Genomic DNA, 26,152 nt, shown 5'->3' with positions numbered 1-26,152 from the left:
CGTGTCAGGAAACATTGTTGATGCAGGGAGTTCAACTCGCAGAACTCACGTTAGCTGCTAGGTCCATAGTAAGAGGTATCTGTGTGCAGTAACCGGCCGTGCAGTATTTTGATTTTAACATTTTGCGTGCAGCTAACTGAACAAGCGATCCCATTGGATGAATTCGTCCAATCACATTTGCCATTTATCTGCCTCGACTTTCTAAAACGCACAGTACCTCAACCATGTTTTAGTATTTTTCTCTAAATGCACACGACATATATGAGCAGTCTCTATTTAATAAAATGCATAATGTGCTTGTATACAATAAATGAGAGTGCATGACAGGCTACTACAGCCCTCCAACCTCCCACCACATTTCCCTCTTATAACACCATGAACCACTATTGCTCCATTAATAATTGACTATGTACATAGCAAATACAGTCTGGATCATACCTGCATTACTTTTATTTCGTGTAATTTACAACGTAACAGCGTTGCATGCTCGTAGTTTCTTTTGCACTTGATCAGTGAGGCGAATCGATACAGCGCGCGCTGCTCCCCCCAAACGATCCTGTACTGTTAGGAGCCTGAAACTGATTGTCCTCCTTGTGGTGGTTGTCAGTACTACTGGCCTGTCCCTCACAGGCTCAAACGCGTAACCAAAATGACTCATTTTCGTGTGTATAGGACCTGCAGTTGCAGCTGCCATATACCTTCGCAGGTCCTACCATTCCAGTGACGTCATCAGAATTGCCAGCGTTCTTATACTAACAAATGCAATTTTTGTGTTGCTTTAAAAAAAAAGCTATATTGATATTTTTAATAATTTTTTTTTTAGTGTAGTTTACTTTTAATTGTCATAAACAACACGTTATCAATGTTTGTTTTTTTTCAGTTCAGTTCATCTTTAAAGTCACAGTGAAATCAAAATTGACAATCCTTATTTTGGAAACTGATTATTACAGTATTTATTAGAAAATGATTTATCTATGCATTCTTTTTTTTTAAAATTTTTATTAAGATTTGTTTTTATATACTGAAATAAAATGAGCAATAGGAACAGCTGTGACAGCTCTGATGATGTCTCAGCAGTGATGGGCCGTTTCTCAATATGCGTTCTTGTCTGTACTTGTTTTCTTGTGGACTTGTGAAACGTCATCAGTCGCTGCCTAAGTACTATCCCAGAATGCACCTTGCACCAACCAGCATGCGTCAATAGCAGACAAGAAAACATACTCGGTTACTAACGTAACCTCGGTTCTCTCTAGAAGAGGGAACGAGTACTGCGTAAGTATCTTACGCTAGGGGAAAATCCCTTTTCCGCGAGATATTGAAGCCAAAAAAATTATCCTTAATTTTGTATTATTGTAAAACTCGTTGCGGCAGCATACAGACATAGGCAAGACGGCTCGCGTGCCTATTGGCTGTCCTGCGGCAACTGCAGCAGCCTATCGAGCGAGGCCTAGCGTGATGTCAGACCCAATGAGGGTGCTTTGCGCCCACTGTGTCACGTCCCGCCGAAACGGGCGTGGCTTAGGCCTATAAATCCAGCTCGCAGGCAGCTGATATCTGGTTTTTCATCGCCAAAGCGAACCAGAGCGTGCATGCACGGCAAGATACGCAGTACTCGTTCCCTCTTCTAGAGAGAACCGAGGTTACGTTAGTAACCGAGTACGTTCTCTTACGAGAGGTCTCTCGTACTGCGTAAGTATCTTACGCTAGGGGACCCAATGTAAAATGCCGTGCGTGCTGGGATCTGACACCAAAGACCCAAGGGCGAAAGCCCGGGGTTCATATAGTGCACAATCACCAGGGGAACTCACAGGGAGTCCGGGAAGAGGGAGGGGCGGAGCCGCGCTCTTCCACCTATAGCAGCGTCCCTCAGACGCAAATTACATCATACAGACAGGGCGGAGTTCGGCCTGAACTGATGGAAAATTGTGGGTCTTATTAATTTTGCCCGTAAGTATTTTATGGTCGATCAGCGAGCCGCGCTCAGCGGACACAGTATTCTGAACCGATAGCATCAGAACAGACAGTACTGGTTTATTTAGACCGACAACAGACTGGCCTGTAAGGCGGGAACCTCTAGGTTATAAAACCTTATAAATGTAGACGGGGAGGCCCAGCCTGCCGCCATACATATATCTAGCAAGGCAATCCCACTTGACCAGGCCCACGATGAAGCCATGCTTCTCGTGGAGTGCGCTCTGACACCCAACGGGCACTGCATGCCCTTGGAAGTGTACGCCAGCGCTATGGCATCAACTATCCATCTGGATAGGCTCTGTTTCGACGCGGCTAGTCCCTTGGAACGCCCGCTGAACGAAACAAAGAGCTGCTCCGTCTGTCTGAAGACAGATGAGCGAGACACATAAACTCTTAATGCCCTGACTGGGCAAAGGAAGCTCGCGTCTCCTTCCTCGTCAGAGACCGGTAGGGCTGACAGGGAAATGACCTGCGCCCTAAACGGTGTGTTGAGGGATTTTGGAACATAACCGTGCCTAGGTTTGAGTATAACTCTTGAGTCATTCGGCCCAAACTCCATACACGTCGCGCTTACTGAGAGCGCGTGTAAGTCCCCTATGCGCTACACTGAAGCAAGAGCCAGAAGAAACACTGTCTTGAAAGACATGTGTTTAAGATCAATCGTCTGTATAGGCTCGAATGGGTCACCTTTCATGGCTTCCAGCACCGTAGAAAGGTCCCATACAGGGACTGAGGGAGGTCTGGGAGGATTCAGTCTCTTAGCTCCTCTAAGGAAGCGGATGACTAAATCGTTCCTTCCTATTGACTGACCAAGCGTTGTTTTAGAGAACGCTGCTATGGCCGCCACATAAACTTTGAGCGTGGAAGGGGTCCTGCCCTTATCCAACAGCTCTTGTAGGAAGGAGAGAACCTCCGTCACCCCACAGTCTGGGGGTGATATGCTACGAGCTGTGCACCAGCTGGAGAACACTGACCATTTCGAGGAGTAGAGCCGTCGCGTAGACGGGGCTCTAGCCTGCGTGATCGTGTTTAACACTCCCCTTGGGAGGTCAGCGGGTACCCGTTGATGGCCCAAACATGAAGGGACCACAGCTCTGGGAGAGGATGCCAAATCGAGCCCTTGGCCTGAGAGAGGAGGTCCCTCCTCACTGGCACTGGCCATGGGGCAGTGCTCGCTAGCTGCATCAGAACTGGGAACCAGGGTTGGTTTTTCCAGAACGGCGCTACGAGTAGCACTGAGCATCCCTCTTTCCTGATCCGTTCTATCACCTGAGGCAGGAGAGAGACGGGAGGAAAGGCATAGAGCGGGCAGCGGGGCCACACATGAGCCAGCGCGTCCCTGCTCTTGGAGAAAAATTCCAGACAGTGAGCGTTTTCTTGAGACGCAAACAGGTTTACCTCCGCTCTGCCGAATTTCTTCCACAGCAGTTGGACTGTCTGTGGGTGTAGAGACCACTCACCTGTCGGAACGTTGTTCCTGGACAGCCTGTCTGGTCCTACGTTTAGGAGCCCTGGCACGTGCGCTGCTCTCAGCGAGAGCAGGTTGCATTGAGCCCACACCAGGCAGCCTGTGCAGGTCAGCCTGTGCAGGTTTCAGGACCTGAGGCCCCCCTGGCGATTTATATAGGACACCACTGACATGTTGTCCGAGCGGACCAGGACGTGGTGTCCTCTTATTTGGGGACAAAAACGCATCAGCGCGATGTCTATTGCCAACATTTCCAGGCAGTTTATGTGCAGAAGCTTCTCCCGTTCTGACCATTGGCCGAAGAACAGTCTGCCCTCGAGCAGCGCTCCCCATCCCGAGGTGGATGCGTCCGTATACACCACCCTCACACTCGAGGAAGTCCCCAGGCTTACACCTGATCGGTACCAGTCGGTTGCTTTCCAAGGTTTCAGTGCTGCGATGCATTTCTGATTGACCTTGAGACGAAGCAGACCGGAAGCCCACGCTCGGCGCGGTACTCGCGCTTTCAGCCAGAACTGTAGCGGGCGCATGCGAAGCAAACCCAGCTGAAGCACTGATGATGCTGAGGCCATGAGACCCAGCATCCTCTGAAATTTTCTGAGCGAGACAGACGCGCCGCAGCGGAAAGAGCTTGCTGTGGTGACAGTCACGCTATCCTAGACAGCTAGTCCAGTTCTGTGCCCAGAAAAGATATTATCTGTCTGGGGGACAGAGAACTCTTCGCCCAATTGACTCTGAGACCCAGATTCTCGGGGTGATCGAGTAAAATAGTCCTGTGCTCTATGAGCTCCGAGTGAGATCGTCCAGATCAGGCTAGAATCAGCCAATCGTCCAAGTAGTTCAATACTCGCATGCCCCGGAGTCTGAGGGATGCGAGCGCTGCGTCCATGCACATCGTAAATGTACGGGGTGCTAGGGACAAGCCGAATGGTAGGACTGTGTACTGATATGCCTGGCCCTCAAAGGCGAATCTCAAATATCGCCTGTGACGTGACGCTATCTGTATTTGAAAATACGCGTCTTTCAGATCTATTGATACAAACCAGTCTCCTCGGCGAATTTGCGCGAGGATTTTTCTGGTCGTGAGCATTCTGAACTGTCGCTTCGCAAGCACTCTGTTCAGCTGTCTTAGATCTAGTATGGGTCTGAGACCCCCGTCTTTTTTCGGTACCAGGAAGTATCTGCCGTATAGCCCCCGTTCGCTCTGAGCTTGAGATAAAGGCTCTATGGCCCCTTTGCTCAACAGTTTCGATATTTCGGCTCGAAGTAGGTGTGCGACAGAGGAGCTTCGGTGTGCTGTAACATAAGCGTCGCGCTTATGACATTCGAGGCAGGGGGCACGCTGATTACGGACAGTGTTAGCTAAATTAAACAAATAGCAGGCAGGCCTAAGTCAAACAATGATGAGGCATGCCAATCTCCTCACTTCTCAAGATTATCCCCTGTGAGTATGTAGGTCTAGGTGGTCTGGATCTGGCACAACTTAACCCAGGCCCTTTGGCACAAATCACCCCAGACCCACAAGTTTGAAAAACTAGCATGATCCAGCAGTTAAGAGCTAACATCATGCTCTCATGCGACACACACTCTCATTGCACTAAAAGAGCCGGGCGTCTTTTTCAAGACGCCCCTTTTCCTGGTGAGGATCACGCAGCTCTCGCGCTCGACTGCCCTCAGCGAGCTAATGCCTACGGTGACTCTGAGGACTCGCCTGGCATCCTTCTCCGAGACTGCACCTCTGCCCGCCGCGGTACCGCGCCGTAAAAAGCGCCGTGCTCAACGGGTCCTCCCCCAGCCTGTAAAGCTCGCTGGTGCGCCCGCCTGCTTTACCTGCTTCGCTGAGTCTCTTCCTGATGGACAGCGGCCGCCGTCTGCCGCCGCTTCCGTCGTGGGTATCGACCAAGAAGCCGCGGCTGTGGGGGATGATACCTGCTCTCCCTCTGTTCGAGCCGCGCAAACTGCGCCGTTCACAGGGGATGTCAGGAGCGGACGGTCACGGGGCTAGCTTTCTCTCTCCCTCTGTTCGAGCCGCGCAAACTACGCCGTTCACAAGGGAGGCCGGAAGTGGACGGTCACGAGGTTAGTTTTTTCTTTACGTTACAAGAAAAGCTACCCCGCCCTAGTTGCGCCCCATTCACGCGTCACTCATCGGCAAAAGTAGAAAAGAGTGCTTTTAGTCCCGCCGAGGCTGGGCTAAGCTCCATTTCTCACACATTTCTTAGTCCCCTCTTAAGCTCAGGCGACTGGAAATATCAATATTGCAGCAAACGAGCCTGTTATAATACACGCACGGCCTGCAAACAAACGCCAAAGCAAACACGTTGACGCTCTCTTATATGCTCGTGCTAACCCAATTTCTATGTGTTCCCCCCTGTGGTTCAGTGGAGGAATCTTAGGCTCTCGCACGAGAGACCTGTGTTTGATCCCGGGTCTGCCGGCAGATAAAATGATGCCGTCAATGTTTTCGCTCTGTCAGTTCCCTTAAAGGCGACTGCAGATGTGTATTTTGCAGCCAACGAGCGTGTTGTACAACCCGCTCGCCTGCACCCAAACACCGTTTCTATGGTTCCCGTGCGTCACTGGCGAAAGGAGAAAAGAAAGTGTTCTTAGTCCCGCTGCGGCCGGACCGACCTCCATTTCTCACACATTTCTCATTCCCCTCTGAAGTTCAGGCGACTGGAAATTTCAATATTGCAGTAAACGAGCCTGTTGTAATACACGCACGCCTGCAAAACAAACGCCAGCATGTTGACGCTCTCTGATATACTCGCGCTAACTGAATGCTTATGTGTCTTCCCCTGTGGCCCAGTGGCAGATTCTTAGGCTTTCGCGCAAGAGACCCGTGTTCGATTCCCGGGTCTACCAGCTGATAAAATTATGCCGTCAATGCTTTCGTTCTGTCAGTTCCCTTGAAAGGCGACTACAGATACGTATTTTTGCAGCCAACGAGCACGTTGGACAACACGCTCGCCTGCACCCAAACACTGTTTCTATGGCAACTTCTCGCTCGTTCAGTTCCAGTAAATGCGACTGTTCCGGTGTATTCTGCAGTGAACAAGTCGGTGACACAGCCCGCTTGCCTGCACACAAACGCCGTTTTTACGGCTACCCAGATACATCCCATAGAGTGTATTTTCAGGTGTTCCGGCCACGGCCGATGGTGTTATGAGTGTAGAAAAAATGCCCACTGCCCAGTGCTCATTCCTACACACAAGCACAGCCCGTCACACATGGCTCGCGCACATAAAATCGACCCAGATCGATTGCGCATTAAACGCAGTAAATGTGCCCACAAACACTACGCTCTGCATGTCTCACGGTTTCTGTAAAACGAAACCAGCACGCATTCACTCTGCTCAGGCAGACAATGCACTCAGTGCAGTAAATGTGCCCGCTATCCCGCGCCCACATTCACTCACAGACATGATAAGTCCTAGCGACGTGAGATAGCGTCACGTCACAGGCGATATTTGAGATTCGCCTTCGAGGGCCAGGCATATCAGTACACAGTCCTACCGTTCGGCTTGTCTCTAGCACCCCGTACATTTACGATGTGCATGGACAAAGCGCTCGCACCCCTCAGACTCCAGGGCATGCGAGTTCTGAACTACTTGGACGATTGGCTGATTCTAGCTCAATCACACTCGGAGCTCATAGAGCACAGGACCATTTTACTCGAACACCTCGAGAATCTGGGTCTCAGAGTCAATTGGGCGAAGAGTTCTCTGTTCCCCAGTCAGATAATATATTTTCTGGGCACAGAACTGGACTCGCTGTCTATGATATAGCTGTCTAGGATATTCAGCGCGCAGCAAACTCTTTCCGCTGCGGCACGTCTGTCCCGCTCAGAAAATTTCAGAGGATGCTGGGTCTCATGGCCTCAGCATCATCAGTACTTCAGCTGGGTTTGCTTCGCATGCGCCCGCTACAGTTCTGGCTGAAAGCGCGAGTACCGCGCCGAGCATGGACTTCCGGTCTGCTTCGTCTCAAGGTCAATCAGAAATGCATCACAGCTCTGAAACCTTGGAAAGCAACCGACTGGTACCGGTCAGATGTGGACTTGGGGACTTCCTCGAAGGTGAAGGTGGTGTCTACAGACGCCTCAACCTCGGGATGGGGAGCGCTGCTCGAGGGCAGACCGTTCTTCGGCCAGTGGTCAGAACGGGAAAAGCTTCTACACATAAATTGCCTGGAAATGATGGCAGTCGACAACGCGCTGAGGCGTTTTTTGTCCCCAGATAAAGGGCACCACGTCTTGGTCCGTTCGGACGACATGTCGGTGGTGGCTAATAAATCACCAAGGAGGTATCAGATCCAAAGCCCTTTTTCAGGCTAACGGAACACCTCCTGATCTGGGCTCAGCACAATCTGCGCTCGCTGAGAGCAGCGCACGTGCCAGGCCACTTGAATGTGGGACCAGACAGACTGTCCAGGAACAACGTTCCAGCAGGAGAATGGTCTTTACATCCGTAGACAGTCCAACTGCTGTGGGAAACATTTGGCAGAGCGAAGGAAGACCTGTTTGTGTCTCAAGAAAACGCTCACTGTCCGGAGTTTTTCCCCAAGAGCAGGGATGCGCTGGCCCACGTCTGGCCCAGCTGCCCGCTCTATGCGTCTCCCCCTGTCATGCTCCTACCCCAGGTATCGGAGCGGATCAGGGAAACCAGATGCTCAGTGCTACTTGTGGCCCCGTTCTGGACGAACCAAGCCTGGTTCCCAGTTCTGATGCAGCTGACGAGTACCGCCCCATGGCCGATACCAGTAAGGAGAGATCTCCTCTCGCAGGCCAACGGCTCAATCTGGCATCCTCGCTCGGAGCTTTGGTCCCTACATGCGTGGACCATCAACGGGTACCCGTTAACCTCCCAGCGGGAGTGTTTTAACATGATCATGCAGGCTAGAGCCCCGTCTACTAAGCGGCTCTATTCCTCGAAATTGTCTGTGTTCTCTAGCTGGTGTACAGCTCGTGACATATCACCCTCAGACTGTGGTGTGTCGGAGGTTCTTTCCTTTCTACAAGAGCTACTGGATAAGGGCAGAGCCCCATCCGCGCTCAGTTTACGTGGTGGCCATAGCAGCGTTCGCTGAACCAGCGCTTGCCCAGTCATTGGGAAGGAACGATCTGATCATTCGCTTCCTTAGAGGAGCTAAGAGAATTAATCCTCCCAGACCTCCCTCAGTTCCCGTGTGGGACCTGGAAGGTTCTGGAAGCCATGAAAGGCGCCCCATTTGAGCCAATTCAGTCAATAGACTTAAAACACTTGTCTGTCAAGACAGCGTTTCTTCTGGCTCTCGCTTCAGTGAAGCACGTGGGGGACTTGCAGGCGCTCTCAGTGAGTGATACGTATATGGAATTTGGGTCTAATGACTCAAGAGTCATACTCAAGCCAAGGCAAGGATATGTTCCTAAATCCCTCAACACACCGTTTAGGGCACAGGTGATTCCCTGTCGGCCCTGCCGGTTTCTGAGGAGGAAGGGGACGCGGGCCTCCTTTGCCCGGTCAGAGCGTTAAGAGCCTAAGTGTCTCGCTCATCCGTTTTAGGCAAACGGAGCAGATCTTTGTTTTGTTCAGCGGACGTTCCAAGGGACTAGCCGCGTCAAAACAGAGTCTATCCAGGTGGATAGTTGATGCAATAGCGCTGGCTTATACATCTAAGGGCCTGCAGTGCCCGTTAGGTGTTAAAGCGCACTCCACAAGAGGCATGGCCTCGTCGTGGGCTTGGTCTAGTGGGATTGCCTTACAAGATATCTGTGGCTGGGGCTGGGCCTCCCCGTCTACATTTATTAGGTTTTACAACCTAGAAGTTCCCGCTCTGCAGGCCAGGCTGCTCGCGGTTTAATAACTCAGTGTTTTCTGCTCTATGCTATCGGCTCAGGATGCTGAAACTGCTAGAGCATCGATCACTATTGTCTATATGCTCTGTGGGCAGTGTGTAAGTCCCCCAATACTCATCAGTCAACAGGCAACCAGTTACTTAGTGTGGAGTTTTACACCAATAGGGTTCCCTGAGAGTTAGGGAATGAGTATTACGTAGCCGGCCGTACTATAGTAACATGGCAAGTATGTCGCTTCAGTCGATGTAACCTGCTAAAATGGCGATTTCGGGGACTGATAAAGGCTAAGCCACGCCCCCTATGCCCCCTCGGCGCCCGCGCCATTGGATGTGCAATTACCGCAGCACAGCCAATGAGTGAGCCAGACACTCACTGTGCTAGCTGTGCAACTGCAAATGCGTTTTACATTTTAGGCTTCATAATTTTGCGAGGAAAAGAACTCTCAGGGAACCGAGGTTACAATAGTAACCGAGTACGATTCTCACTCATCCAAAATCTCAATAATAACCAGTAGCGGAGTAAAGCCTTACAGAGAGACTCAGGAAGAGGCTGCAACTTTTAGAATGCACCTGGACGTTTCTGAATGGTTAGTGGATACATTTATGTAGCCTAGTTGTTGTGGAGTTACAGTACATTGAGTCATCTGTTTCTGGGGGATTTCCCTTGAAAATAAAATTAATCCACTGCTCTCTTGTCTCATCTGAGGCTGGGACTCTAAATATTGTTCTGAGCTCGTCTGTGCAGCCAACGACAGAACAGTTTGCATGCTTTGCTTGAACCTTTGCCATTGCGTTAGAACTGGTTACACGGTTGTTGCTTGCGTAAACCAAATGGCGCCGTAAAACATGCAGATTAAGGGGCGGTAATATTATAATAAGATGCCCTTCCTACATCAGAAGGAGAGCGAAATCTGATCGGCTTATTTTTTACATGCTTTGCAGGGAAAGGCTTACCAAAACAGTTACAGTCCGATTATAGCACTTTAACATGGAAAAATTCAGATGTTCATGATATGTCACCTTTAAGTGACATAATTTACAATTCTAAAGTAACACAGAGTCTTGGCTACATGTGGTGTTCAGTGTTTCCATATAAAAGTACTTTAATGTATTTTCTAACTAACTAAATTTTAACTTATAGAGCATCACATAATCAACTGAATCTAAATTTCAGAAATGAGTTTTATTTGATATTGATACTACTAACAATATATAGAGCTCTCTCTTCAACAGCCACATATCTTCATGTACAGTAGTCAAGGGTTTCTGTGAGGACTTTTTATAATGTGTATCATATATTAAATTGTTCAGTTATTTAAAAAAAAAAATACACAGATACTTTTTTAGGTCTCTAGGCAGTGCCGGTCCTAAACTTCTGGGGGCTCTAAGCAAAACTTGAAGTGGCCCCACTAAACCACTGAATGGAAAAACACATAATAGGTACCATTTTAAAATTAATAAAAAAATGAATAATCATATTTTTTAAAACTACTGCCTTGATCAACACAAAATAGGTGTCATTTGAAAGCTTAGAGTCTGAACTTCACAATGCTTGTAGCAATTTGATGAACTCTTATGTAGTGCTGAGTTATTTGCTGATAATATATATATATAATTTTTTTTTATTTTTTTATTAGATACTTTTTTGTACTATGCACATTAATGACCAATATGTCAAAAACATAATACAACTCAGATAGTCATGTGTCATATGTCATTTGAAAGGTGTCACGAAGTAGAATACAACAACCATAAATGTTTTGGGCTTTGATTAAACACGAGTGAGTTTTTGTACATGAAGCCCTCGCTCCCCCATGTAAATGATATACCAGTGCAGCATTTGTCATGTTTTCGCTCGTAACATCATGGAACATGTTCCGATCGTGGAAAATGGCACATCATTATTTACAGTAGATGTGATTAAAGATCAGATTATGATTAAAAAGAGCCAAGATCTCGCTGAATGGTTAAGACAGCTGTACATAATCATAAAAACTCCTCTATGTGCACATGTGGAAGATAAACAGTATTGATATTTATAAAATTGTCTAGGCATTGGCTAAAAGTTTTGTTTGTCAAGATTTACTACAATGACAATGGCTGGAGACGATCCGATGACAATGCTTGGATATTATAAATAAAACTATTTTTATAAAATAAACTTTGTTGGCTGATGTATGAGACTGTACATAGTTTTACAACATATGGTGCTCAAATTGCATAATTTATTGAAAAAAATTATGGAGAGCAGATTTGATATAAGATAGAAATATCTTATATTTCAATACAGTACAATATTTGTTGATTTCAAATATCTTATCTTTAAAAGCATTAATTGGATAAAGCCTTGATTATGTGCAATTGTGCATGCAGTGATTTGTATGATTTAAATTCTTATTCAATGTTGATGGTATACTGTTAACATGTAAATAATGTTTTCTTACCTGCTCTAGGTCCAGCGGGCAAAAGGGGAAGAAGAGGACGCAATGGAGAACCCGGTGAGTTTTTACTCTGTTTATAAGGTATTACACTGGTTGTCTCACTCAGTGGCCAAACATTTAAAATGTTAAATTATGAAAATGATTTGTGGGCCTTAGTCTGTGGGATGGTTAGTAAATGTTCCCCTTAACCACAATTTCCAAGTGCTTGGAGGAGTCTATCAGTACAATTACATGCAAGCATTGGATTCTGTGTCCAATGACTGACATTCTTAAGGGTTTGGTGTATTGCATTAGCTGTTACCACTTGTTCCATTTTTACTCGACCTCCAGTTAGGGGTGCAGACTCAGGCCAAATGTGCCCAACCACTTTCTGGAATACACATGTAAGTGGCACCACAAAAGCATGCAGTAGGTAATAGTTCCAGGATCACTTTAAATGAAAAATAAAAAATAAAAAATGAAAATACAAAGTCTTTACTCCAAACTATGTATTTGCAGAGTACCAATGGTATTCTGAAGTGGAAAATGTGGGTTATACAAGGACTACTTTCTTTACTACCATCCATAAAAAGCTAATTCAAATGGTTGCATATTAAAGTACATTCCACGAGATTCCTATTTAATTTTCTCATTTAAAATTCTTTTGTTCAAATCTGTGTTTGAATCTGTAAGTTTGACACATTAGATGACCAGTGGTCTACCAGGGCTAAAATAAATTGAAAATTGGGCAATGCTTCTATAATGCAGGAACAATAGCCTCATGGTTTTTGCAGAAACAGCAAGTTGTATGGCTGGGATGAGAAAGATTTGTCTGATGTGCCAATATCTACAGTATATGAGCCAAAATGTAACCAAATTTGTGTCACGATCTGAGGAAGGAGGACCAAAAAGCAGAAGAATGCTTAACTTAAATTTATTGAAACAATAATAAAGTTTAAAGGGGTCATGAACTGAGAATTAAAAATGTTTTTGATCTTATAAGAGGTGGTTATACTATAAAAATTTCCTGTAAGTTTCAAAACTCAAAACTTCCTTGTTATTCAAAAAACAGCTTTTATTGAAACCAAGGCCAGAAAACGACAGGATCTGAAAAGTAGGAACTTATAACGTCATAGGGCTGCGAAATTCCGCCTTTACAGAAGAATATCAACACCTACGTCTACATCACCGCGTCTTTGGCGCCGCCCACTGGCGTGTTAGTGAATAATTAGAGTAGGGTTTTTTTCAACAATGTGAATGTCTCAGCAGTGCATTATTCGGTATGTTGCATTATGTTGTATTTGGTACATTTCACTGTGGATTATTAGGTAAATTAGTCAATTTCGATGCAGGCTTTGCAAACAGACTTTTACGATATGGATCTGCCAGCAACGCCACAAACATGTAAGTAACCATGTTTATTCTAACGCCCGTTTCACACATACTCCGTGTGTATGCGGTGCAGGAGCAGCACGCGCTATAGTGCTTTCACATATTATGCGCTTGCAGTGCGTGATCCACGGCTGTACCACAAAAACATACTCATTATTTGTATTTCAAATCCAGAAGTTATCAGCAACTTTTATTTAAAAAAAGTTTTGTCAGCATTGCGATTCTCTTTGTACACATATACACTCTTTAATAGACGTTTAAACACAATTTAAACAACGTATTATTCAGTGCTACTTCTATATAGATTTATATATTAAGTTGCTCAAGCAAGTGGTAAAATATTTAACCATGTAGCCTACTTATATTAACATCGCAAACATTTTAAATTAAAACTTAAAATTGACAAAAACAGCCGACTCTCGTGCCTTTTCTTTTGCATTTAAATTTAAATACAATAAATCTTGCATGTCACAAAGAACTTGTTTTTCCACCTCCATGAATGAGATGAGTGCTGTTCATTATGTCGCCTTGTTGAGGTAAGTTGTAGTTTTCCTTGCTTTACCCCGGTCTTAAAGTAAAAAAGACGACTGTGAAAAATAGTAGAATTAAGTTAAATACATTTATGGTGAGATTACTACATTTTATTTAATTAAATGCATTTATGGTGAGATTATTATATTATCATGTCAATCTGTGTTCATTTTGACCATGAACCATGCGTTGACACTTAAGTTCAGCGCGTGCAGCACAGCAAAAATAGACGAATCGCTGCAGGAAACGATCGCTGCACTGCTGTATACGCACCACTCCTGGAATGGATCGCCGGACCGCATCCGCGTGCAGTGTGAAAGCTCTAACCTGTTAACATGGGTACGGAAAAAAATACGCACCACATACGCACTGCAAACGGAGTATGTGTGAAACAGGCGTAATGCCTGATCTGTGATCAGTGATTTCTGATTTGTACTTATTCAAGTCCAGACAGATTATCTTTCTCTCACAATTGATAAATACTGTTTATGCATCAGTAAGGCTAGGAAAATGCCTTTTATTTTAATGACAATTTTTAATGTAAAAACGATACTAACAAGGGCACCCCAGGAAACATTAAATATACTGTATATATATATATAAATCCAGTTCATGACCCCTTTAAGCTGCACGGCTCCAGACAAGATCGGAACAGCAGAGAAGAGAGGTCAGGCAGGCAGGGATCAGAGTTCAGGGCAATCAAATCCGAATCATGTAACGAGAATCAGTGTCAGACAAGCAGGATGGTCTGGTGTGGAGCAAACAGAACCAACAGGGGCATCCCAACTCACTGTAAGGGGATTTACAGTTAAAGACCCAGAACCAGATATGATGAATGAAGACCCGGAGTCAAGAGTGCAGTCAATTGAAGACAAGAGTCAGAATTATAATAAATTAAAGAAAAACTTTACTGAAGATAGTTTGCAGTTTCATCAGACAGAAGTCAGCTTCAAGAGTCACAAGGAGTTCGTAGGCCGCCCCTCTTGCAAAGATAATTACACAAAATAGATACACACATTTTCCACACATATGGCGTATCTCCATTGATTATGCTGCTGACACTCAGACCCTGAAGTAAGGCACGTCGTGACCTTCCAGGTCGCAGATCTGTGTTTCTAGTCGCCAACATGTCGAAGAAAACAAGTCAGTCCATCTCCAATAATGCCACTTGTTCCTTAACCTGTAACCAAGAATACTAACACACACACACCGACACACAGCTTTTTTAAGGTTGGATTTGGCCATGCTCTAATCAGAAACAGGAGAGTCTTCTCAAAACATCAAGATAATTCGTTCTTTCTCTCAAGGAGAGGACACTTTAATCTAATAGTAAAAATGAAGGCTTTAACAAAGAAATGGTCCCTTAAACTATAGACTTCAACGACCCCTGTGACCGTAGTTGTCAGGGTACCCTAGAAAAACAGATGCATGTATCGACACATGTTGAAGACCTTTCTCAAACATAAAACGAGTCAATATTTCATGAGCAAATGAGCAAGCACTCTTACTGCATTCCTAGCATAGGCTAGACCCGCAGTCACCTCTCAGATATAAAATACAGACATTAGAAAATACATGATTAGAGAAAATGTCAGTAATCACACTGGTAACTTCTATAACAAAGTAAAATATCATAAGCCTAGAGAAGTCATTCAACTCATGTGATATTTAGAAGGAAAAATATTGATTAATACCTTGATTATAATCACTCATTATTAGATATAAATTGAAGCAGCAGTGAATTCCAGAAACCACCCCCTCATCACGATCAGAAAAAGGCATGTGTTCGCAGCAGAAAACAGTCCAGAAAGGCAAACGGTAACCCAGGAAAACTCCAGCACCAGTAACAGTCCAAATGGTCAGCAGCGATAGAACAGTTTAAGACCAGTGAATGCTGGAGTGAAACAGGCAACCGCAACACAACTGGGCAGAGAAAACAGACACAGAAGGGACATGAGGAGAACACAACACAGGTTTAATTTTGGAAAAATGAAAGACGGGGTGCACATGAAGGAAGGGATGGGGTAACCGAAGCTGGACCGCCGTGATAACTTTAAAAATGGGGTAAAGCCAGATAAACCTAGCTCCCAACTTGCGAGCTGGGACTCAAAGTGGCAAATCCATGGTGGACAGCCAAATCCATTGTCCACAAACATATCTAGATGCCACCCTCCGGAAACGCTCCACGGCAATTTTAGTACGTTCCCCAGCCCGGATCAACAGTGCCCTGGCCCTCCTCAAGGTATGGCGACAGTGCTGAATAAAAGCCTGGACCGAGGGAACGGCCGCTTCGGTACTCCAGGTTGAGGGGTTGTGGGAAGCCAGACATGAGAGCATTAGCCCGAAATCCTGGTTTACCCGCTCGGACTGGCCGTTGGTCTGCAGAAGAAATCCTGACGACAGACTAGCGGAGGCCCGAATCTGCCGACAGAACTCCCTCCAAAAATGGGAAACGAACTGAGGCCCCCTGTCAGAGACTACATCCTCCGGAAGACCAAGGATCTGAAAGACGTGGACGATGACCACCCGGGTTGTCTCCCTAGCTGAGAGGAGTTTGGAAAGGGAAATGAAGTTGACCGCCTTAGAAAAGCGATCCACTACGGTGAGAATCACAGTATTGCCACTGGATGGAGGGAGACCAGTGACAAAATTCAGGGCAATATGTGACCAGGTGCAGGAAGGGATAGGAAGGGGATGTAACAGACCAGCGGATGGTAGACTGGAGGATAGACAGACCGAGCAAGCACCCACAAACCGACGGATGTCCTCTGCCATGGCAGGCCACCAAAACCACTGACGAATGGCAGCCAGCAACCGCCTCACTCCTAGGGTGGCACGTGAGTCTGGAAGAAAGACCCCACTGGGAGAACGGCTGTGCGGATCGGGTCAGGAACAAAAAGCAGACTAGACCCGACTCCAGCCAGAGCTTGTTTGATGCGAGCTTCGATTCCCGAAGTGACCGCCCCCACTACACGGCCCTGAGGCAAAATGACAATGACAAACGGTGTGAGAAATGGGGCTTTTGTCAGAAAACAAGTTCTGTTGAGAGAAACAGTTGAGAAAGATTTTGACTATTTTGGGGAGACGTATTTAACTGAAGCAATGCAAATGGGAGTTAAATCCTGAATCTGCCTTCACATCCATATTTGCCTGGCTAGAGGGTTTCCAAACCTGAGAAGCGCAAACCTTTAGGTTAAATGAAACATCCTTTTATCTGGTCACCTACGGCCCACAGCGACCAGTTAATTGAAAAAGAAGTGCAAATGAGAAAAAAACACCAAGGTTTTTACTCAGGAACTGAAGCTCAGTGTGATATGTCATCAAAACATAAGTAAAAAGAGTTTTAAAATGAAGAGACTGTTGTTTGGGTGGGATGCTCAAGAGTCTTTGAGTGAGGCTGCTGCGGGCATTTGTGCCTAAGCAAAACTGTTGGTCAGTGTTGGATGCACAAGGCTTTTCCTGAGCTATTCATGAGCAGTTATACCACTTTTGTCAAAACCTGAAGCAAAGGCTAAGGGAGTCTTTGAGTGAGGCTGCTGCGGGCATTTGTGCCTAAGCAAAACTGTTGGTCAGTGTTGGATGCACAAGGCTTTTCCTGAGCTATTCATGAGCAGTTATACCACTTTTGTCAAAACCTGAAGCAAAGGCTAATGAAACTATGGCTGCAGAGTTTGGTAACGCTTTGGATTACAGCCCAGAAAATACTGTGTAAGTAAAACAAATTTACAGCGTAACTTTCATTAAAGGAGCTGTATGTAAGAAATGTATTTCAATTAATCATAAAATGGCCCTGATATGTCACTAGACATTAAGAAATGATGTTCATTTCAAATACTTATATCACTGACAACAGTAGTCCGGCCAGGATATTGTCATTTAAAAAGTGAAGTTGCAGCCCTCAACTGATGTTGATGTTGTCATCTTGTGTTTTGGCCTGAAGCGCCACCCTCCACCTATCTACCAATCACGAAGTCAGTAGTGTTTCGGCATAGGGGTTGCCAGCTCTGCTCTAGTTATCACAGCTACGTAGCAGCCTACGTTCCTGATGGATCCTGCAGCCTATCTGGCAACCTCGAGTCAGGGGGGGGGGGGGGGGGGGGAGGGGATACACCGCTCTACAGTAATTTGAAAGTGATTGCAGTACCAGTTTTGGCCACAATCTTACATACGGCTCATTTAATTATAGTGTACATATAAAGTACATACGTGTAGGTATAAGGAAACAGTATGGAAAGTTTGGGAAATAAAGAGGTGACAACCAGGAAAATTATATCAACCTGATATCACTGGGAAATCTTTATTTGAAAAATAATTATAAAACAGATTTACAACACTTATTTGTTTCTTTTGCTTGGCTTCCTCCTCTTGTTCTTCTTCTTCTTTCTTTCTTTCTTTCTTCTTTATTCTTTGATTAATCTTAAGAAGGAATCCGATGCATCCTGTTATTCTGTATTATGTATTAAAAGAAAATACAGTACACCCAGAAATGTCCTCACCATTTACTCATCTTTTACCCTCATGGCATCCGAGATGTATATGACTTTCTTTCTTAAGATGAACACAAACAAAGGTTTTTAGAAAAATAAATAATCCCTGGTAATTAAAGCTCATTGGTTCCTAAAAGTTGAAGCATCAAACAGCACATACGGTAATCCATACTACCTCAATGGATGAATCAATGTCTTCTGAAGTAAAACAATAAGTACTTTTAAACTTTTTAAACTGTAGACTATCGCTTCCAACCAACTCTCACCTGTGCGTGCATGAGAGGGTTGAGTTCACAAAACTTGAAGCTCACACGAAAAGTCACGAGGATGTCGAATGCCATGAGTATTTTTTTTCTTTTTTTTTACAAAATACAAATAGTAACAGATAATACAAATGAGAAACAAACAAAACAGGAAACCAGAGATGCCAATTCTCACATGAGATTCACATCGCACTTGCGTCACACTTCACTTTGTGCTTTACAACAGGTTTACGTCAAACATGAACTCAACTCTCATGCAAGCGCTGGTGACAAGTTGATCGAAAAGATGAGTAAATTATGAGAATTAAATTATTTTAATACAGAATAGCAAAAGAAATGGAATTCCTTCTTAAGATCCATCAGTGGAAAGAATGAAATGGAGAAGAGGAACAAGAGAAGGAGGAAGCCAAACAATAGAAAAATGGAACAAAACGTGCTACTTTCTGTCAGGACTTTAGTATTTGAAATGAGAAGTTGATTTTTTATTTATTTTTTTATAAATGAATAAGAAGCGTTGTAATTATTGTTGTTGTTTTACAAAAAAAAGGTTTCAGAGTTAGTGATATCGGATTGGTTGTATTGTACTTACCCTGTAACTTCATATAACAAGAGGGTAACAAGCACCACTTTAATTTACAGCCCGCAATGTCACACTTACCCTGTAACTACATGGAACAAGAGTTTATTTCCCCAGTATAAAAAAAAAAGTTGCAATAGGCTTATTTTTACTTGCCTTGAAACACGGAAGAATTAAAACAATTACTGTATAAATGTACTGATATGTACTCCGTGTTTAAAAAAAAAGCCTTTACGTATTGGTACACTATTATAACAAAAATCTATGCAGTATGTTCTTGCTAAATTTTTCCCAAATGTAAGATTGTTGCCTATCATAATGGTAGAATAAGTAGCCCTTAGTTCTAAAATAATTACGGTATAAATCATTTGTTAATTTTCCTTAAAATACCCCTTTATTCCCAAAACTTTACATATTGTTCCCTTATACCTACACATACATACTTTATAGGTACACTATAATTTATAAATTACGCTGTAAATTCGTTTAACTTACGCAGAACTTTCCGGGCTGTAATCTAAAGCCTTACCCAGAGTTTTTATATAAAATTATGACTTGCCTTAAAAAGGAACTTTGGCCGAACTTCACATTCACATATTCAAGGCTGTCTGGCTTTACTACATTCATGCACTTTAGTTTTTAAGATGTACTTAAACTTTAGTATGATAATATGTGCTACTGCTCGCTATCTGTTGGTTGGCAAGCTAGTACTACTTTATAATTCAGTGATGTAACAAAATATCCTACCTGGGTAATCACTTGGAGACTTCTTCATTTGATCACATAAAATAAACTTCTTTCAATGTTGAAGTTTCGTGAACAAACTGTTTGTTTTACTTAATTGATTCACATGGAACCAATGTATTTAAATAAAACATGTAAATCCAACACCTTTTTTTCAGTTTATAGTGTTCAGCATCTTCCTATCTCTTTCTTCCCCACATTATGAAGTGTAGTATTGGTCGCGAAACCCGAGAAGAAAAAGGTGGAAAAAGGCAGAAGTGTAACGGTAACGTGCAGGTAGACAGAAGTGATGGCAGCCAGAGATGATGATCTAACTGCGAGGGGTGTTAAATAAGACATACAAAACAAATAATAAAAAAAAGAACCAAGAACAGAGGAACACAGAGAACTGAGACAACAACAAACTGTGTCTGACAAAGAACAAGTGACACAAGGGCTATATACAGTATACACAGGGGCTAATAAGCTAACAAGACACCTGGGAATAATCAAGACTAACCAACAAGAAAACGATATACTGTAGGACTTCAAACATGGCACAAGTAACAGGGTTCACGACAACAGTCCCAACACTAGTGATGGCAAAATGAGGCTTCCTGAACCACTGATACCTCGCAGCCCATTGCTTCAGCCAAAGGTTCATTACTCGAAGCTTCATTCAGCATTGCTCACTAGTGACAGCATTGCCTAGCTACTGTGCAAAGAAATAGCAGACAAATTCAATCACTCTGACACTACTACAACTGCTTTTACTACTGCTGACAACACCCACAAGGTGGCGCGAGTTTCGAACCGCCTTTTATCCGGAAGCGACACTCAGACCAAACCGATGACGTATCCACACAAACCGAGGCCTCGTTTGTCATCAGTCACGTGATTTTCACGTTAACAACACAAGCCTCGAATCGCGGCTTCATCTGGCACGCCCATTTTTTCTCGACACAAGCTCCGACGCCTCAGTTCAAATGTCACATCACTACCCAACACAACACACGGAACATTTAACAGTAACATTTAACAATTTTATAATGGGCTGTTGTAGTAGCATTGGTTTGCGTCTGTAAGCTTTGTATAACTTTCTGTTTTGAATCATTATTTACTATCATTCCTTGTTGTTTATACTGCTAAATATAGCTTACTCAACCTCACATCGCTAGCTTCAATCTAAATGGTTATTGCTAGCACAAAATGCTAGTAACTCGCTAGCCTGTTAGCGTGCCATTCATGTGCTCTTTATTTATTTTTATTAATTGTTTTCTCTCGCGGGCTTGCGCCTTTTACGAGTTCATCAAACAACTTAGGTGCGTAGGATCAGTCAACAAACACGGTGAGTCATGTCATATTCTCCTCTTATTGTCACTTGCACTTCATGTAACATGTATAGCATAGCCTTCTCTGTCAGCACAGGATTTACATGTGATGAATGCAGGGAGATAGTCAGGCTGGCTATTTCAGAAGATTTCAGAACTCAGACACGCATCCAAACTCATTCAAGGGCGCATGCAAGGTTAATTGTAGGAGTGCAAGGACTTTAGATACTGCTTTGGATTTCAACACTAAACAGGTTCTCCCCTCTCAGTGAAACACCCACTGTGAATCCTGTTGAATGTGCCCTAGTTATTGGCGATTCTATTACACGGAACATAAAAATACGCTCCGTGTAATATAGGGAACTATAGTCACCAGCCACTATAGTCACATGTTTGCCGGGAGCCAGAGCGCCTGACATCAAAGCAAATTTAAAAGTGCTGGCTAATGCTAATCGTAAATTCTCTAAGATTATTATTCACGTCGGACACTAATGATGTTCGACTCCACCAGTCGGAGATCACTCAAATTAACGTTAAAGAGGTGTGTGAACTCGCAAGTATGATGTCAGGCACTGTAATTTGCTCTGGCCCACTTCCTGTTCGCAGGAGTGATGAGATACTTAGTAGATTGTCCTCACTGAATGGCTGGCTGTCTAAGTGGTGTCCGCAAAATAATATAGAATTCATAGACTAATGGAAACGTTTTTGGGGCAGACCTGACCTGTTGAAAAGAGATGGTATTCATCCCTCCTGGGATGGTGCTGCTCTTCTCTCTAGTAAGATGGCACATAGGGCCCTATCTTGCACCCAGCGCAAGTGACTTTGTACACCGACGCATGTATCATTCCTATTTTGCACCCGCGCAAAGCGGACTTTTCCCTCCACAGAAGCACGTCGGTAAGTTAGGAAATACACTTGCGCTCCCGGGGGCAGTTCAGCGCAAAGAGGAGGCGTGTTCCGGCGCAAACGTTCCCTCATGCTATTTTGAAAAAATAGTTTAAAGTCAGTGGCGCGTTGCGCATGTTATTCATATGCTATTTTAAGGGCGCATGCTTGGCCATAATCAATGTAGCGTGTGCACAACGCACATACACTTTGATTCTCTCATCTACACAGAAGCAGCAGTTTTCATTTTTGCAAATCATACATTATTACGATAGATAGATAGATAGATAGATAGATAGATAGACTATTTATTATAAAAGCATACATCTAGCTTACACATTTACCCAAATTATCATACGCCTGTTTAACCGAAGTTAATTTGGGTGGGTTTCTCCATTTCAATGTAACTTCTCTCTTTTACGGCCGTGACGAGAGCGTTGCTCTCCTTGGCTGTGAACCGCTCCTGGCGCGCGCCTGGCAAATCCGCCGTTACAATAGCAATCCGCTATGGAAAAAGCGCGTTTGCTCTTAAAGGGAATGTGAGATGACGCTCTGATTGGTTTATTTCACGTTACGCCCAAACCACACCTATGAATAATGAAGCTACTTCAGACCAACCCATTTTAGATTTGCGCCTGGCGCAATAGTCATTTATCCCGCCGGGAAAATAGCAACAGCGCCGAGACCCGCCCACAAAATTACTTGCGCTTTGACACTTGCGTTTCAGATCGTTAAAATAGGGCCCATAGTCTTAGTGCTCAAACATGAATTGGGGCTCAGGTAAGGAAGCTGACAGACTGGCTAAACCGACAGTCTGCTAGTTGTCTCACGTCACCAAGGTCAGATACATCACACAGAGACTCTTTCACCTAGATATCATCATATAGAGACTGTCTTTTCCCCGAATTAGGACATACAAAAAAACTTCCAAACCCATCTAAGAGTAAAATGTAATTGATGTTCAACAAATAAAAAACAGATATAATACAAACTAGAAAAAAAAGTTTGTTGAGACAAACTTTAAGTTGGCTTGAGAAAGCCTGACCAGAGAGTTTGAAGAAGTTTAAAGAAGTTAGAAGTTTAAAGTAGGTTAAAGTTAGATTGATAGATTAGTTAGAAAGAAATAATAGTTGGGAAGAAAGAAAGAAAGAAAGAAAGAAAGAAAGAAAGAAAGAAAGAAAGAAAGTAAAAAGATTAGTTAGAAAGAAAGAAAGAAAGAAAGAAAGTAAAAAGATTAGTTAGAAAGAAAGAAAGAAAGAAAGAAAGAAAGAAAGAAAGAAAGAAAAAAGATTAGTTAGAAAGAAAGAAAAAAGATTAGTTAGAAAGAAAGAAAGAAAGAAAGAAAAAGATTAGTTAGAAAGAAAGAAAGAAAAGATTAGTTAGAAAGAAAGAAAGAAAAGATTAGTTAGAAAGAAAGAAAGAAAAGTAAGAAAAAGAAAAAAGAAAGATTAGTTAGAAAGAAAGAAAGTAAAAAGATTAGTTAGAAAGAAAGAAAGAAAGAAAGAAAGAACAAAGATTAATTAGTTAGAAAGAAAGAAAGAAAGAAAGAAGATTAATTAGTTAGAAAGAAAGAAAGAAAGAAAGAAAAAAGATTAGTTAGAAAGAAAGAAAGAAAAGTAAGAAAAAGAAAGAAAGAAAGAAAGATTAGTTAGAAAGAAAGAAAGAAAGAAAGAAAGAAAGAAAGAAATAAAGAAAGAAAGAAAAAAGATTAGTTAGAAAGAAAGAAAGAAAAGTAAGAAAAAGAAAGAAAGAAAGAAAGAAAGATTAGTAAGAAAGAAAGAAAGAAAGAAAGAAAAAAGATTAGTTAGAAAGAAAGAAAGAAAGAAAGAAAGAAAAGTAAGAGAAAGAAAGATTAGTTAGAAAGAAAGAAAGAAAGAAAGAAAGTAAAAAGATTAGTTAGAAAGAAAGAAAGAAAAGTAAGAGAAAGAAAGAAAGAGAAAGAAAGAAAGAAAGATTAGTTAGAAAGAAAGAAAGAAAGAAAGAAAGAAAGAAAAAAGATTAGTTAGAAAGAAAGAAAGAAAAGTAAGAAAAAGAAAGAAAGAAAGATTAGTTAGAAAGAAAGAAAGAAAGAAAGAAAAAAGATTAGTTAGAAAGAAAGAAAGAAAAGTAAGAAAAAGAAAAAGAAAGATTAGTAAGAAAGAAAGAAAGAAAGAAAGAAAGAAAAAAGATTAGTTAGAAAGAAAGAAAGAAAGAAAGAAAGAAAGTAAAAAGATTAGTTAGAAAGAAAGAAAGAAAGAAAGAAAGAAAGAAAGTAAAAAATTAGTTAGAAAGAAAGAAAGAAAGAAAGAAAAGCAAGAAAAAGAAAAAAGAAAGATTAGTTAGAAAGAAAGAAAGAAAAATGATTAGTTAGAAAGAAAGAAAGAAAAAAGATTAATTAGTTAAAAATAAAGAAAGAAAGAAAGAAAGAAGATTAATTAGTTAGAAAGAAAGAAAGAAAGAAAGAAAGAAAGAAAGAAAGAAAGAAAGAAAGAAAGAAAAAAGATTAGTTAGAAAGAAAGAAAGAAAAGTAAGAAAAAGAAAGAAAGAAAGATTAGTTAGAAAGAAAGAAAGAAAGAAAGAAAGAAAGAAAGAAAAAAGATTAGTTAGAAAGAAAGAAAGAAAAGTAAGAAAAAGAAAAAGAAAGATTAGTAAGAAAGAAAGAAAGAAAGAAAGAAAGAAAGAAAGAAAAAAGATTAGTTAGAAAGAAAGAAAGAAAAGTAAGAAAAAGAAAGAAAGAAATATTAGTTAGAAAGAAAGAAAGAAAGAAAGAAAGAAAGAAAAAAGATAAGTTAGAAAGAAAGAAAGAAAAGTAAGAAAAAGAAAAAGAAAGATTAGTAAGAAAGAAAGAAAGAAAGAAAGAAAGAAATAAAGAAAGAAAGAAAAAAGATTAGTTAGAAAGAAAGAAAGAAAAGTAAGAGAAAGAAAGATTAGTTAGAAACAAAGAAAGAAAGAAAGTAAAAAGATTAGTTAGAAAGAAAGAAAGAAAAAAGATTAATTAGTTAGAAAGAAAGAAAGAAAGAAAGAAAGAAAGAAAAATGATTAGTTAGAAAGAAAGAAAGAAAGAAAGAAAGAAAGAAAAAGATTTGTTAGAAAGAAAGAAAGAAAGAAAGAAAGAAAGAAAGAAAGAAAGAAAGAAAGAAAGAAAGAAAGAAAAAAGATTAGTTAGAAAGAAAGAAAGAAAAGCAAGAAAAAGAAAAAAGAAAGATTAGTTAGAAAGAAAGAAAGAAAAATGATTAGTTAGAAAGAAAGAAAGAAAGAAAGAAAGAAAGAAAAAAGATTAGTTAGAAAGAAAGAAAGAAAAGTAAGAAAAAGAAAGAAAGAAAGATTAGTTAGAAAGAAAGAAAGAAAGAAAGAAAAAAGATTAGTTAGAAAGAAAGAAAGAAAAGTAAGAAAAAGAAAAAGAAAGATTAGTAAGAAAGAAAGAAAGAAAGAAAGAAAGAAAAAAGATTAGTTAGAAAGAAAGAAAGAAAAGTAAGAAAAAGAAAGAAAGAAAGATTAGTTAGAAAGAAAGAAAGAAAGAAAGAAAGAAAGAAAGAAAGAAAGAAAGAAAGAAAGAAAGAAAGAAAAAAGATAAGTTAGAAAGAAAGAAAGAAAGAAAAGTAAGAAAAAGAAAAAGAAAGATTAGTAAGAAAGAAAGAAAGAAAGAAAGAAAAAAGATTAGTTAGAAAGAAAGAAAGAAAAGTAAGAGAAAGAAAGATTAGTTAGAAACAAAGAAAGAAAGAAAGTAAAAAGATTAGTTAGAAAGAAAGAAAGAAAAAAGATTAATTAGTTAGAAAGAAAGAAAGAAAGAAAGAAAGAAAGAAAAATGATTAGTTAGAAAGAAAGAAAGAAAGAAAGAAAGAAAGAAAAAGATTTGTTAGAAAGAAAGAAAGAAAGAAAGAAAGAAAGAAAGAAAGAAAAAAGATTAGTTAGAAAGAAAGAAAGAAAAGCAAGAAAAAGAAAAAAGAAAGATTAGTTAGAAAGAAAGAAAGAAAAATGATTAGTTAGAAAGAAAGAAAGAAAGAAAGAAAGAAAAAAGATTAGTTAGAAAGAAAGAAAGAAAAGTAAGAAAAAGAAAGAAAGAAAGATTAGTTAGAAAGAAAGAAAGAAAGAAAGAAAGAAAGAAAGAAAGAAAGAAAGAAAAAAGATTAGTTAGAAAGAAAGAAAGAAAAGTAAGAAAAAGAAAAAGAAAGATTAGTAAGAAAGAAAGAAAGAAAGAAAGAAAGAAAGAAAAAAGATTAGTTAGAAAGAAAGAAAGAAAAGTAAGAAAAAGAAAGAAAGAAAGATTAGTTAGAAAGAAAGAAAGAA

The 26,152-nt window shown here is 41.7% G+C and overlaps 1 protein-coding gene and 1 long non-coding RNA gene across 2 annotated transcripts in view; one reads left to right on the top strand and one right to left on the bottom strand.

Moving 5' to 3' along the window:
- The window catches only part of col25a1 (collagen type XXV alpha 1 chain), a 719,149-nt gene that overhangs the window by 243,131 nt on the left and 449,866 nt on the right, over positions 1–26,152 (top strand). Inside the window, exon 3 of the mRNA XM_082152225.1 lies at positions 11,731–11,775. The gene's annotated coding sequence lies outside the window, so the exon portion shown is untranslated. The remainder of the gene's footprint in view (positions 1–11,730; positions 11,776–26,152) is intronic.
- Positions 1–26,152, bottom strand: part of LOC309486319 — a 371,979-nt gene that overhangs the window by 269,718 nt on the left and 76,109 nt on the right. The gene's annotated exons all lie outside the window — the stretch shown is intronic.

This window comes from Leuciscus leuciscus, assembly GCF_965113295.1.
Source record: "Leuciscus leuciscus genome assembly, chromosome: 2".
Lineage (NCBI taxonomy): Eukaryota > Metazoa > Chordata > Actinopteri > Cypriniformes > Leuciscidae > Leuciscus > Leuciscus leuciscus.
The sequence above is the reverse complement of the archived record's forward strand: the minus strand, read 5'-3'. Positions and strand labels throughout refer to the sequence as shown.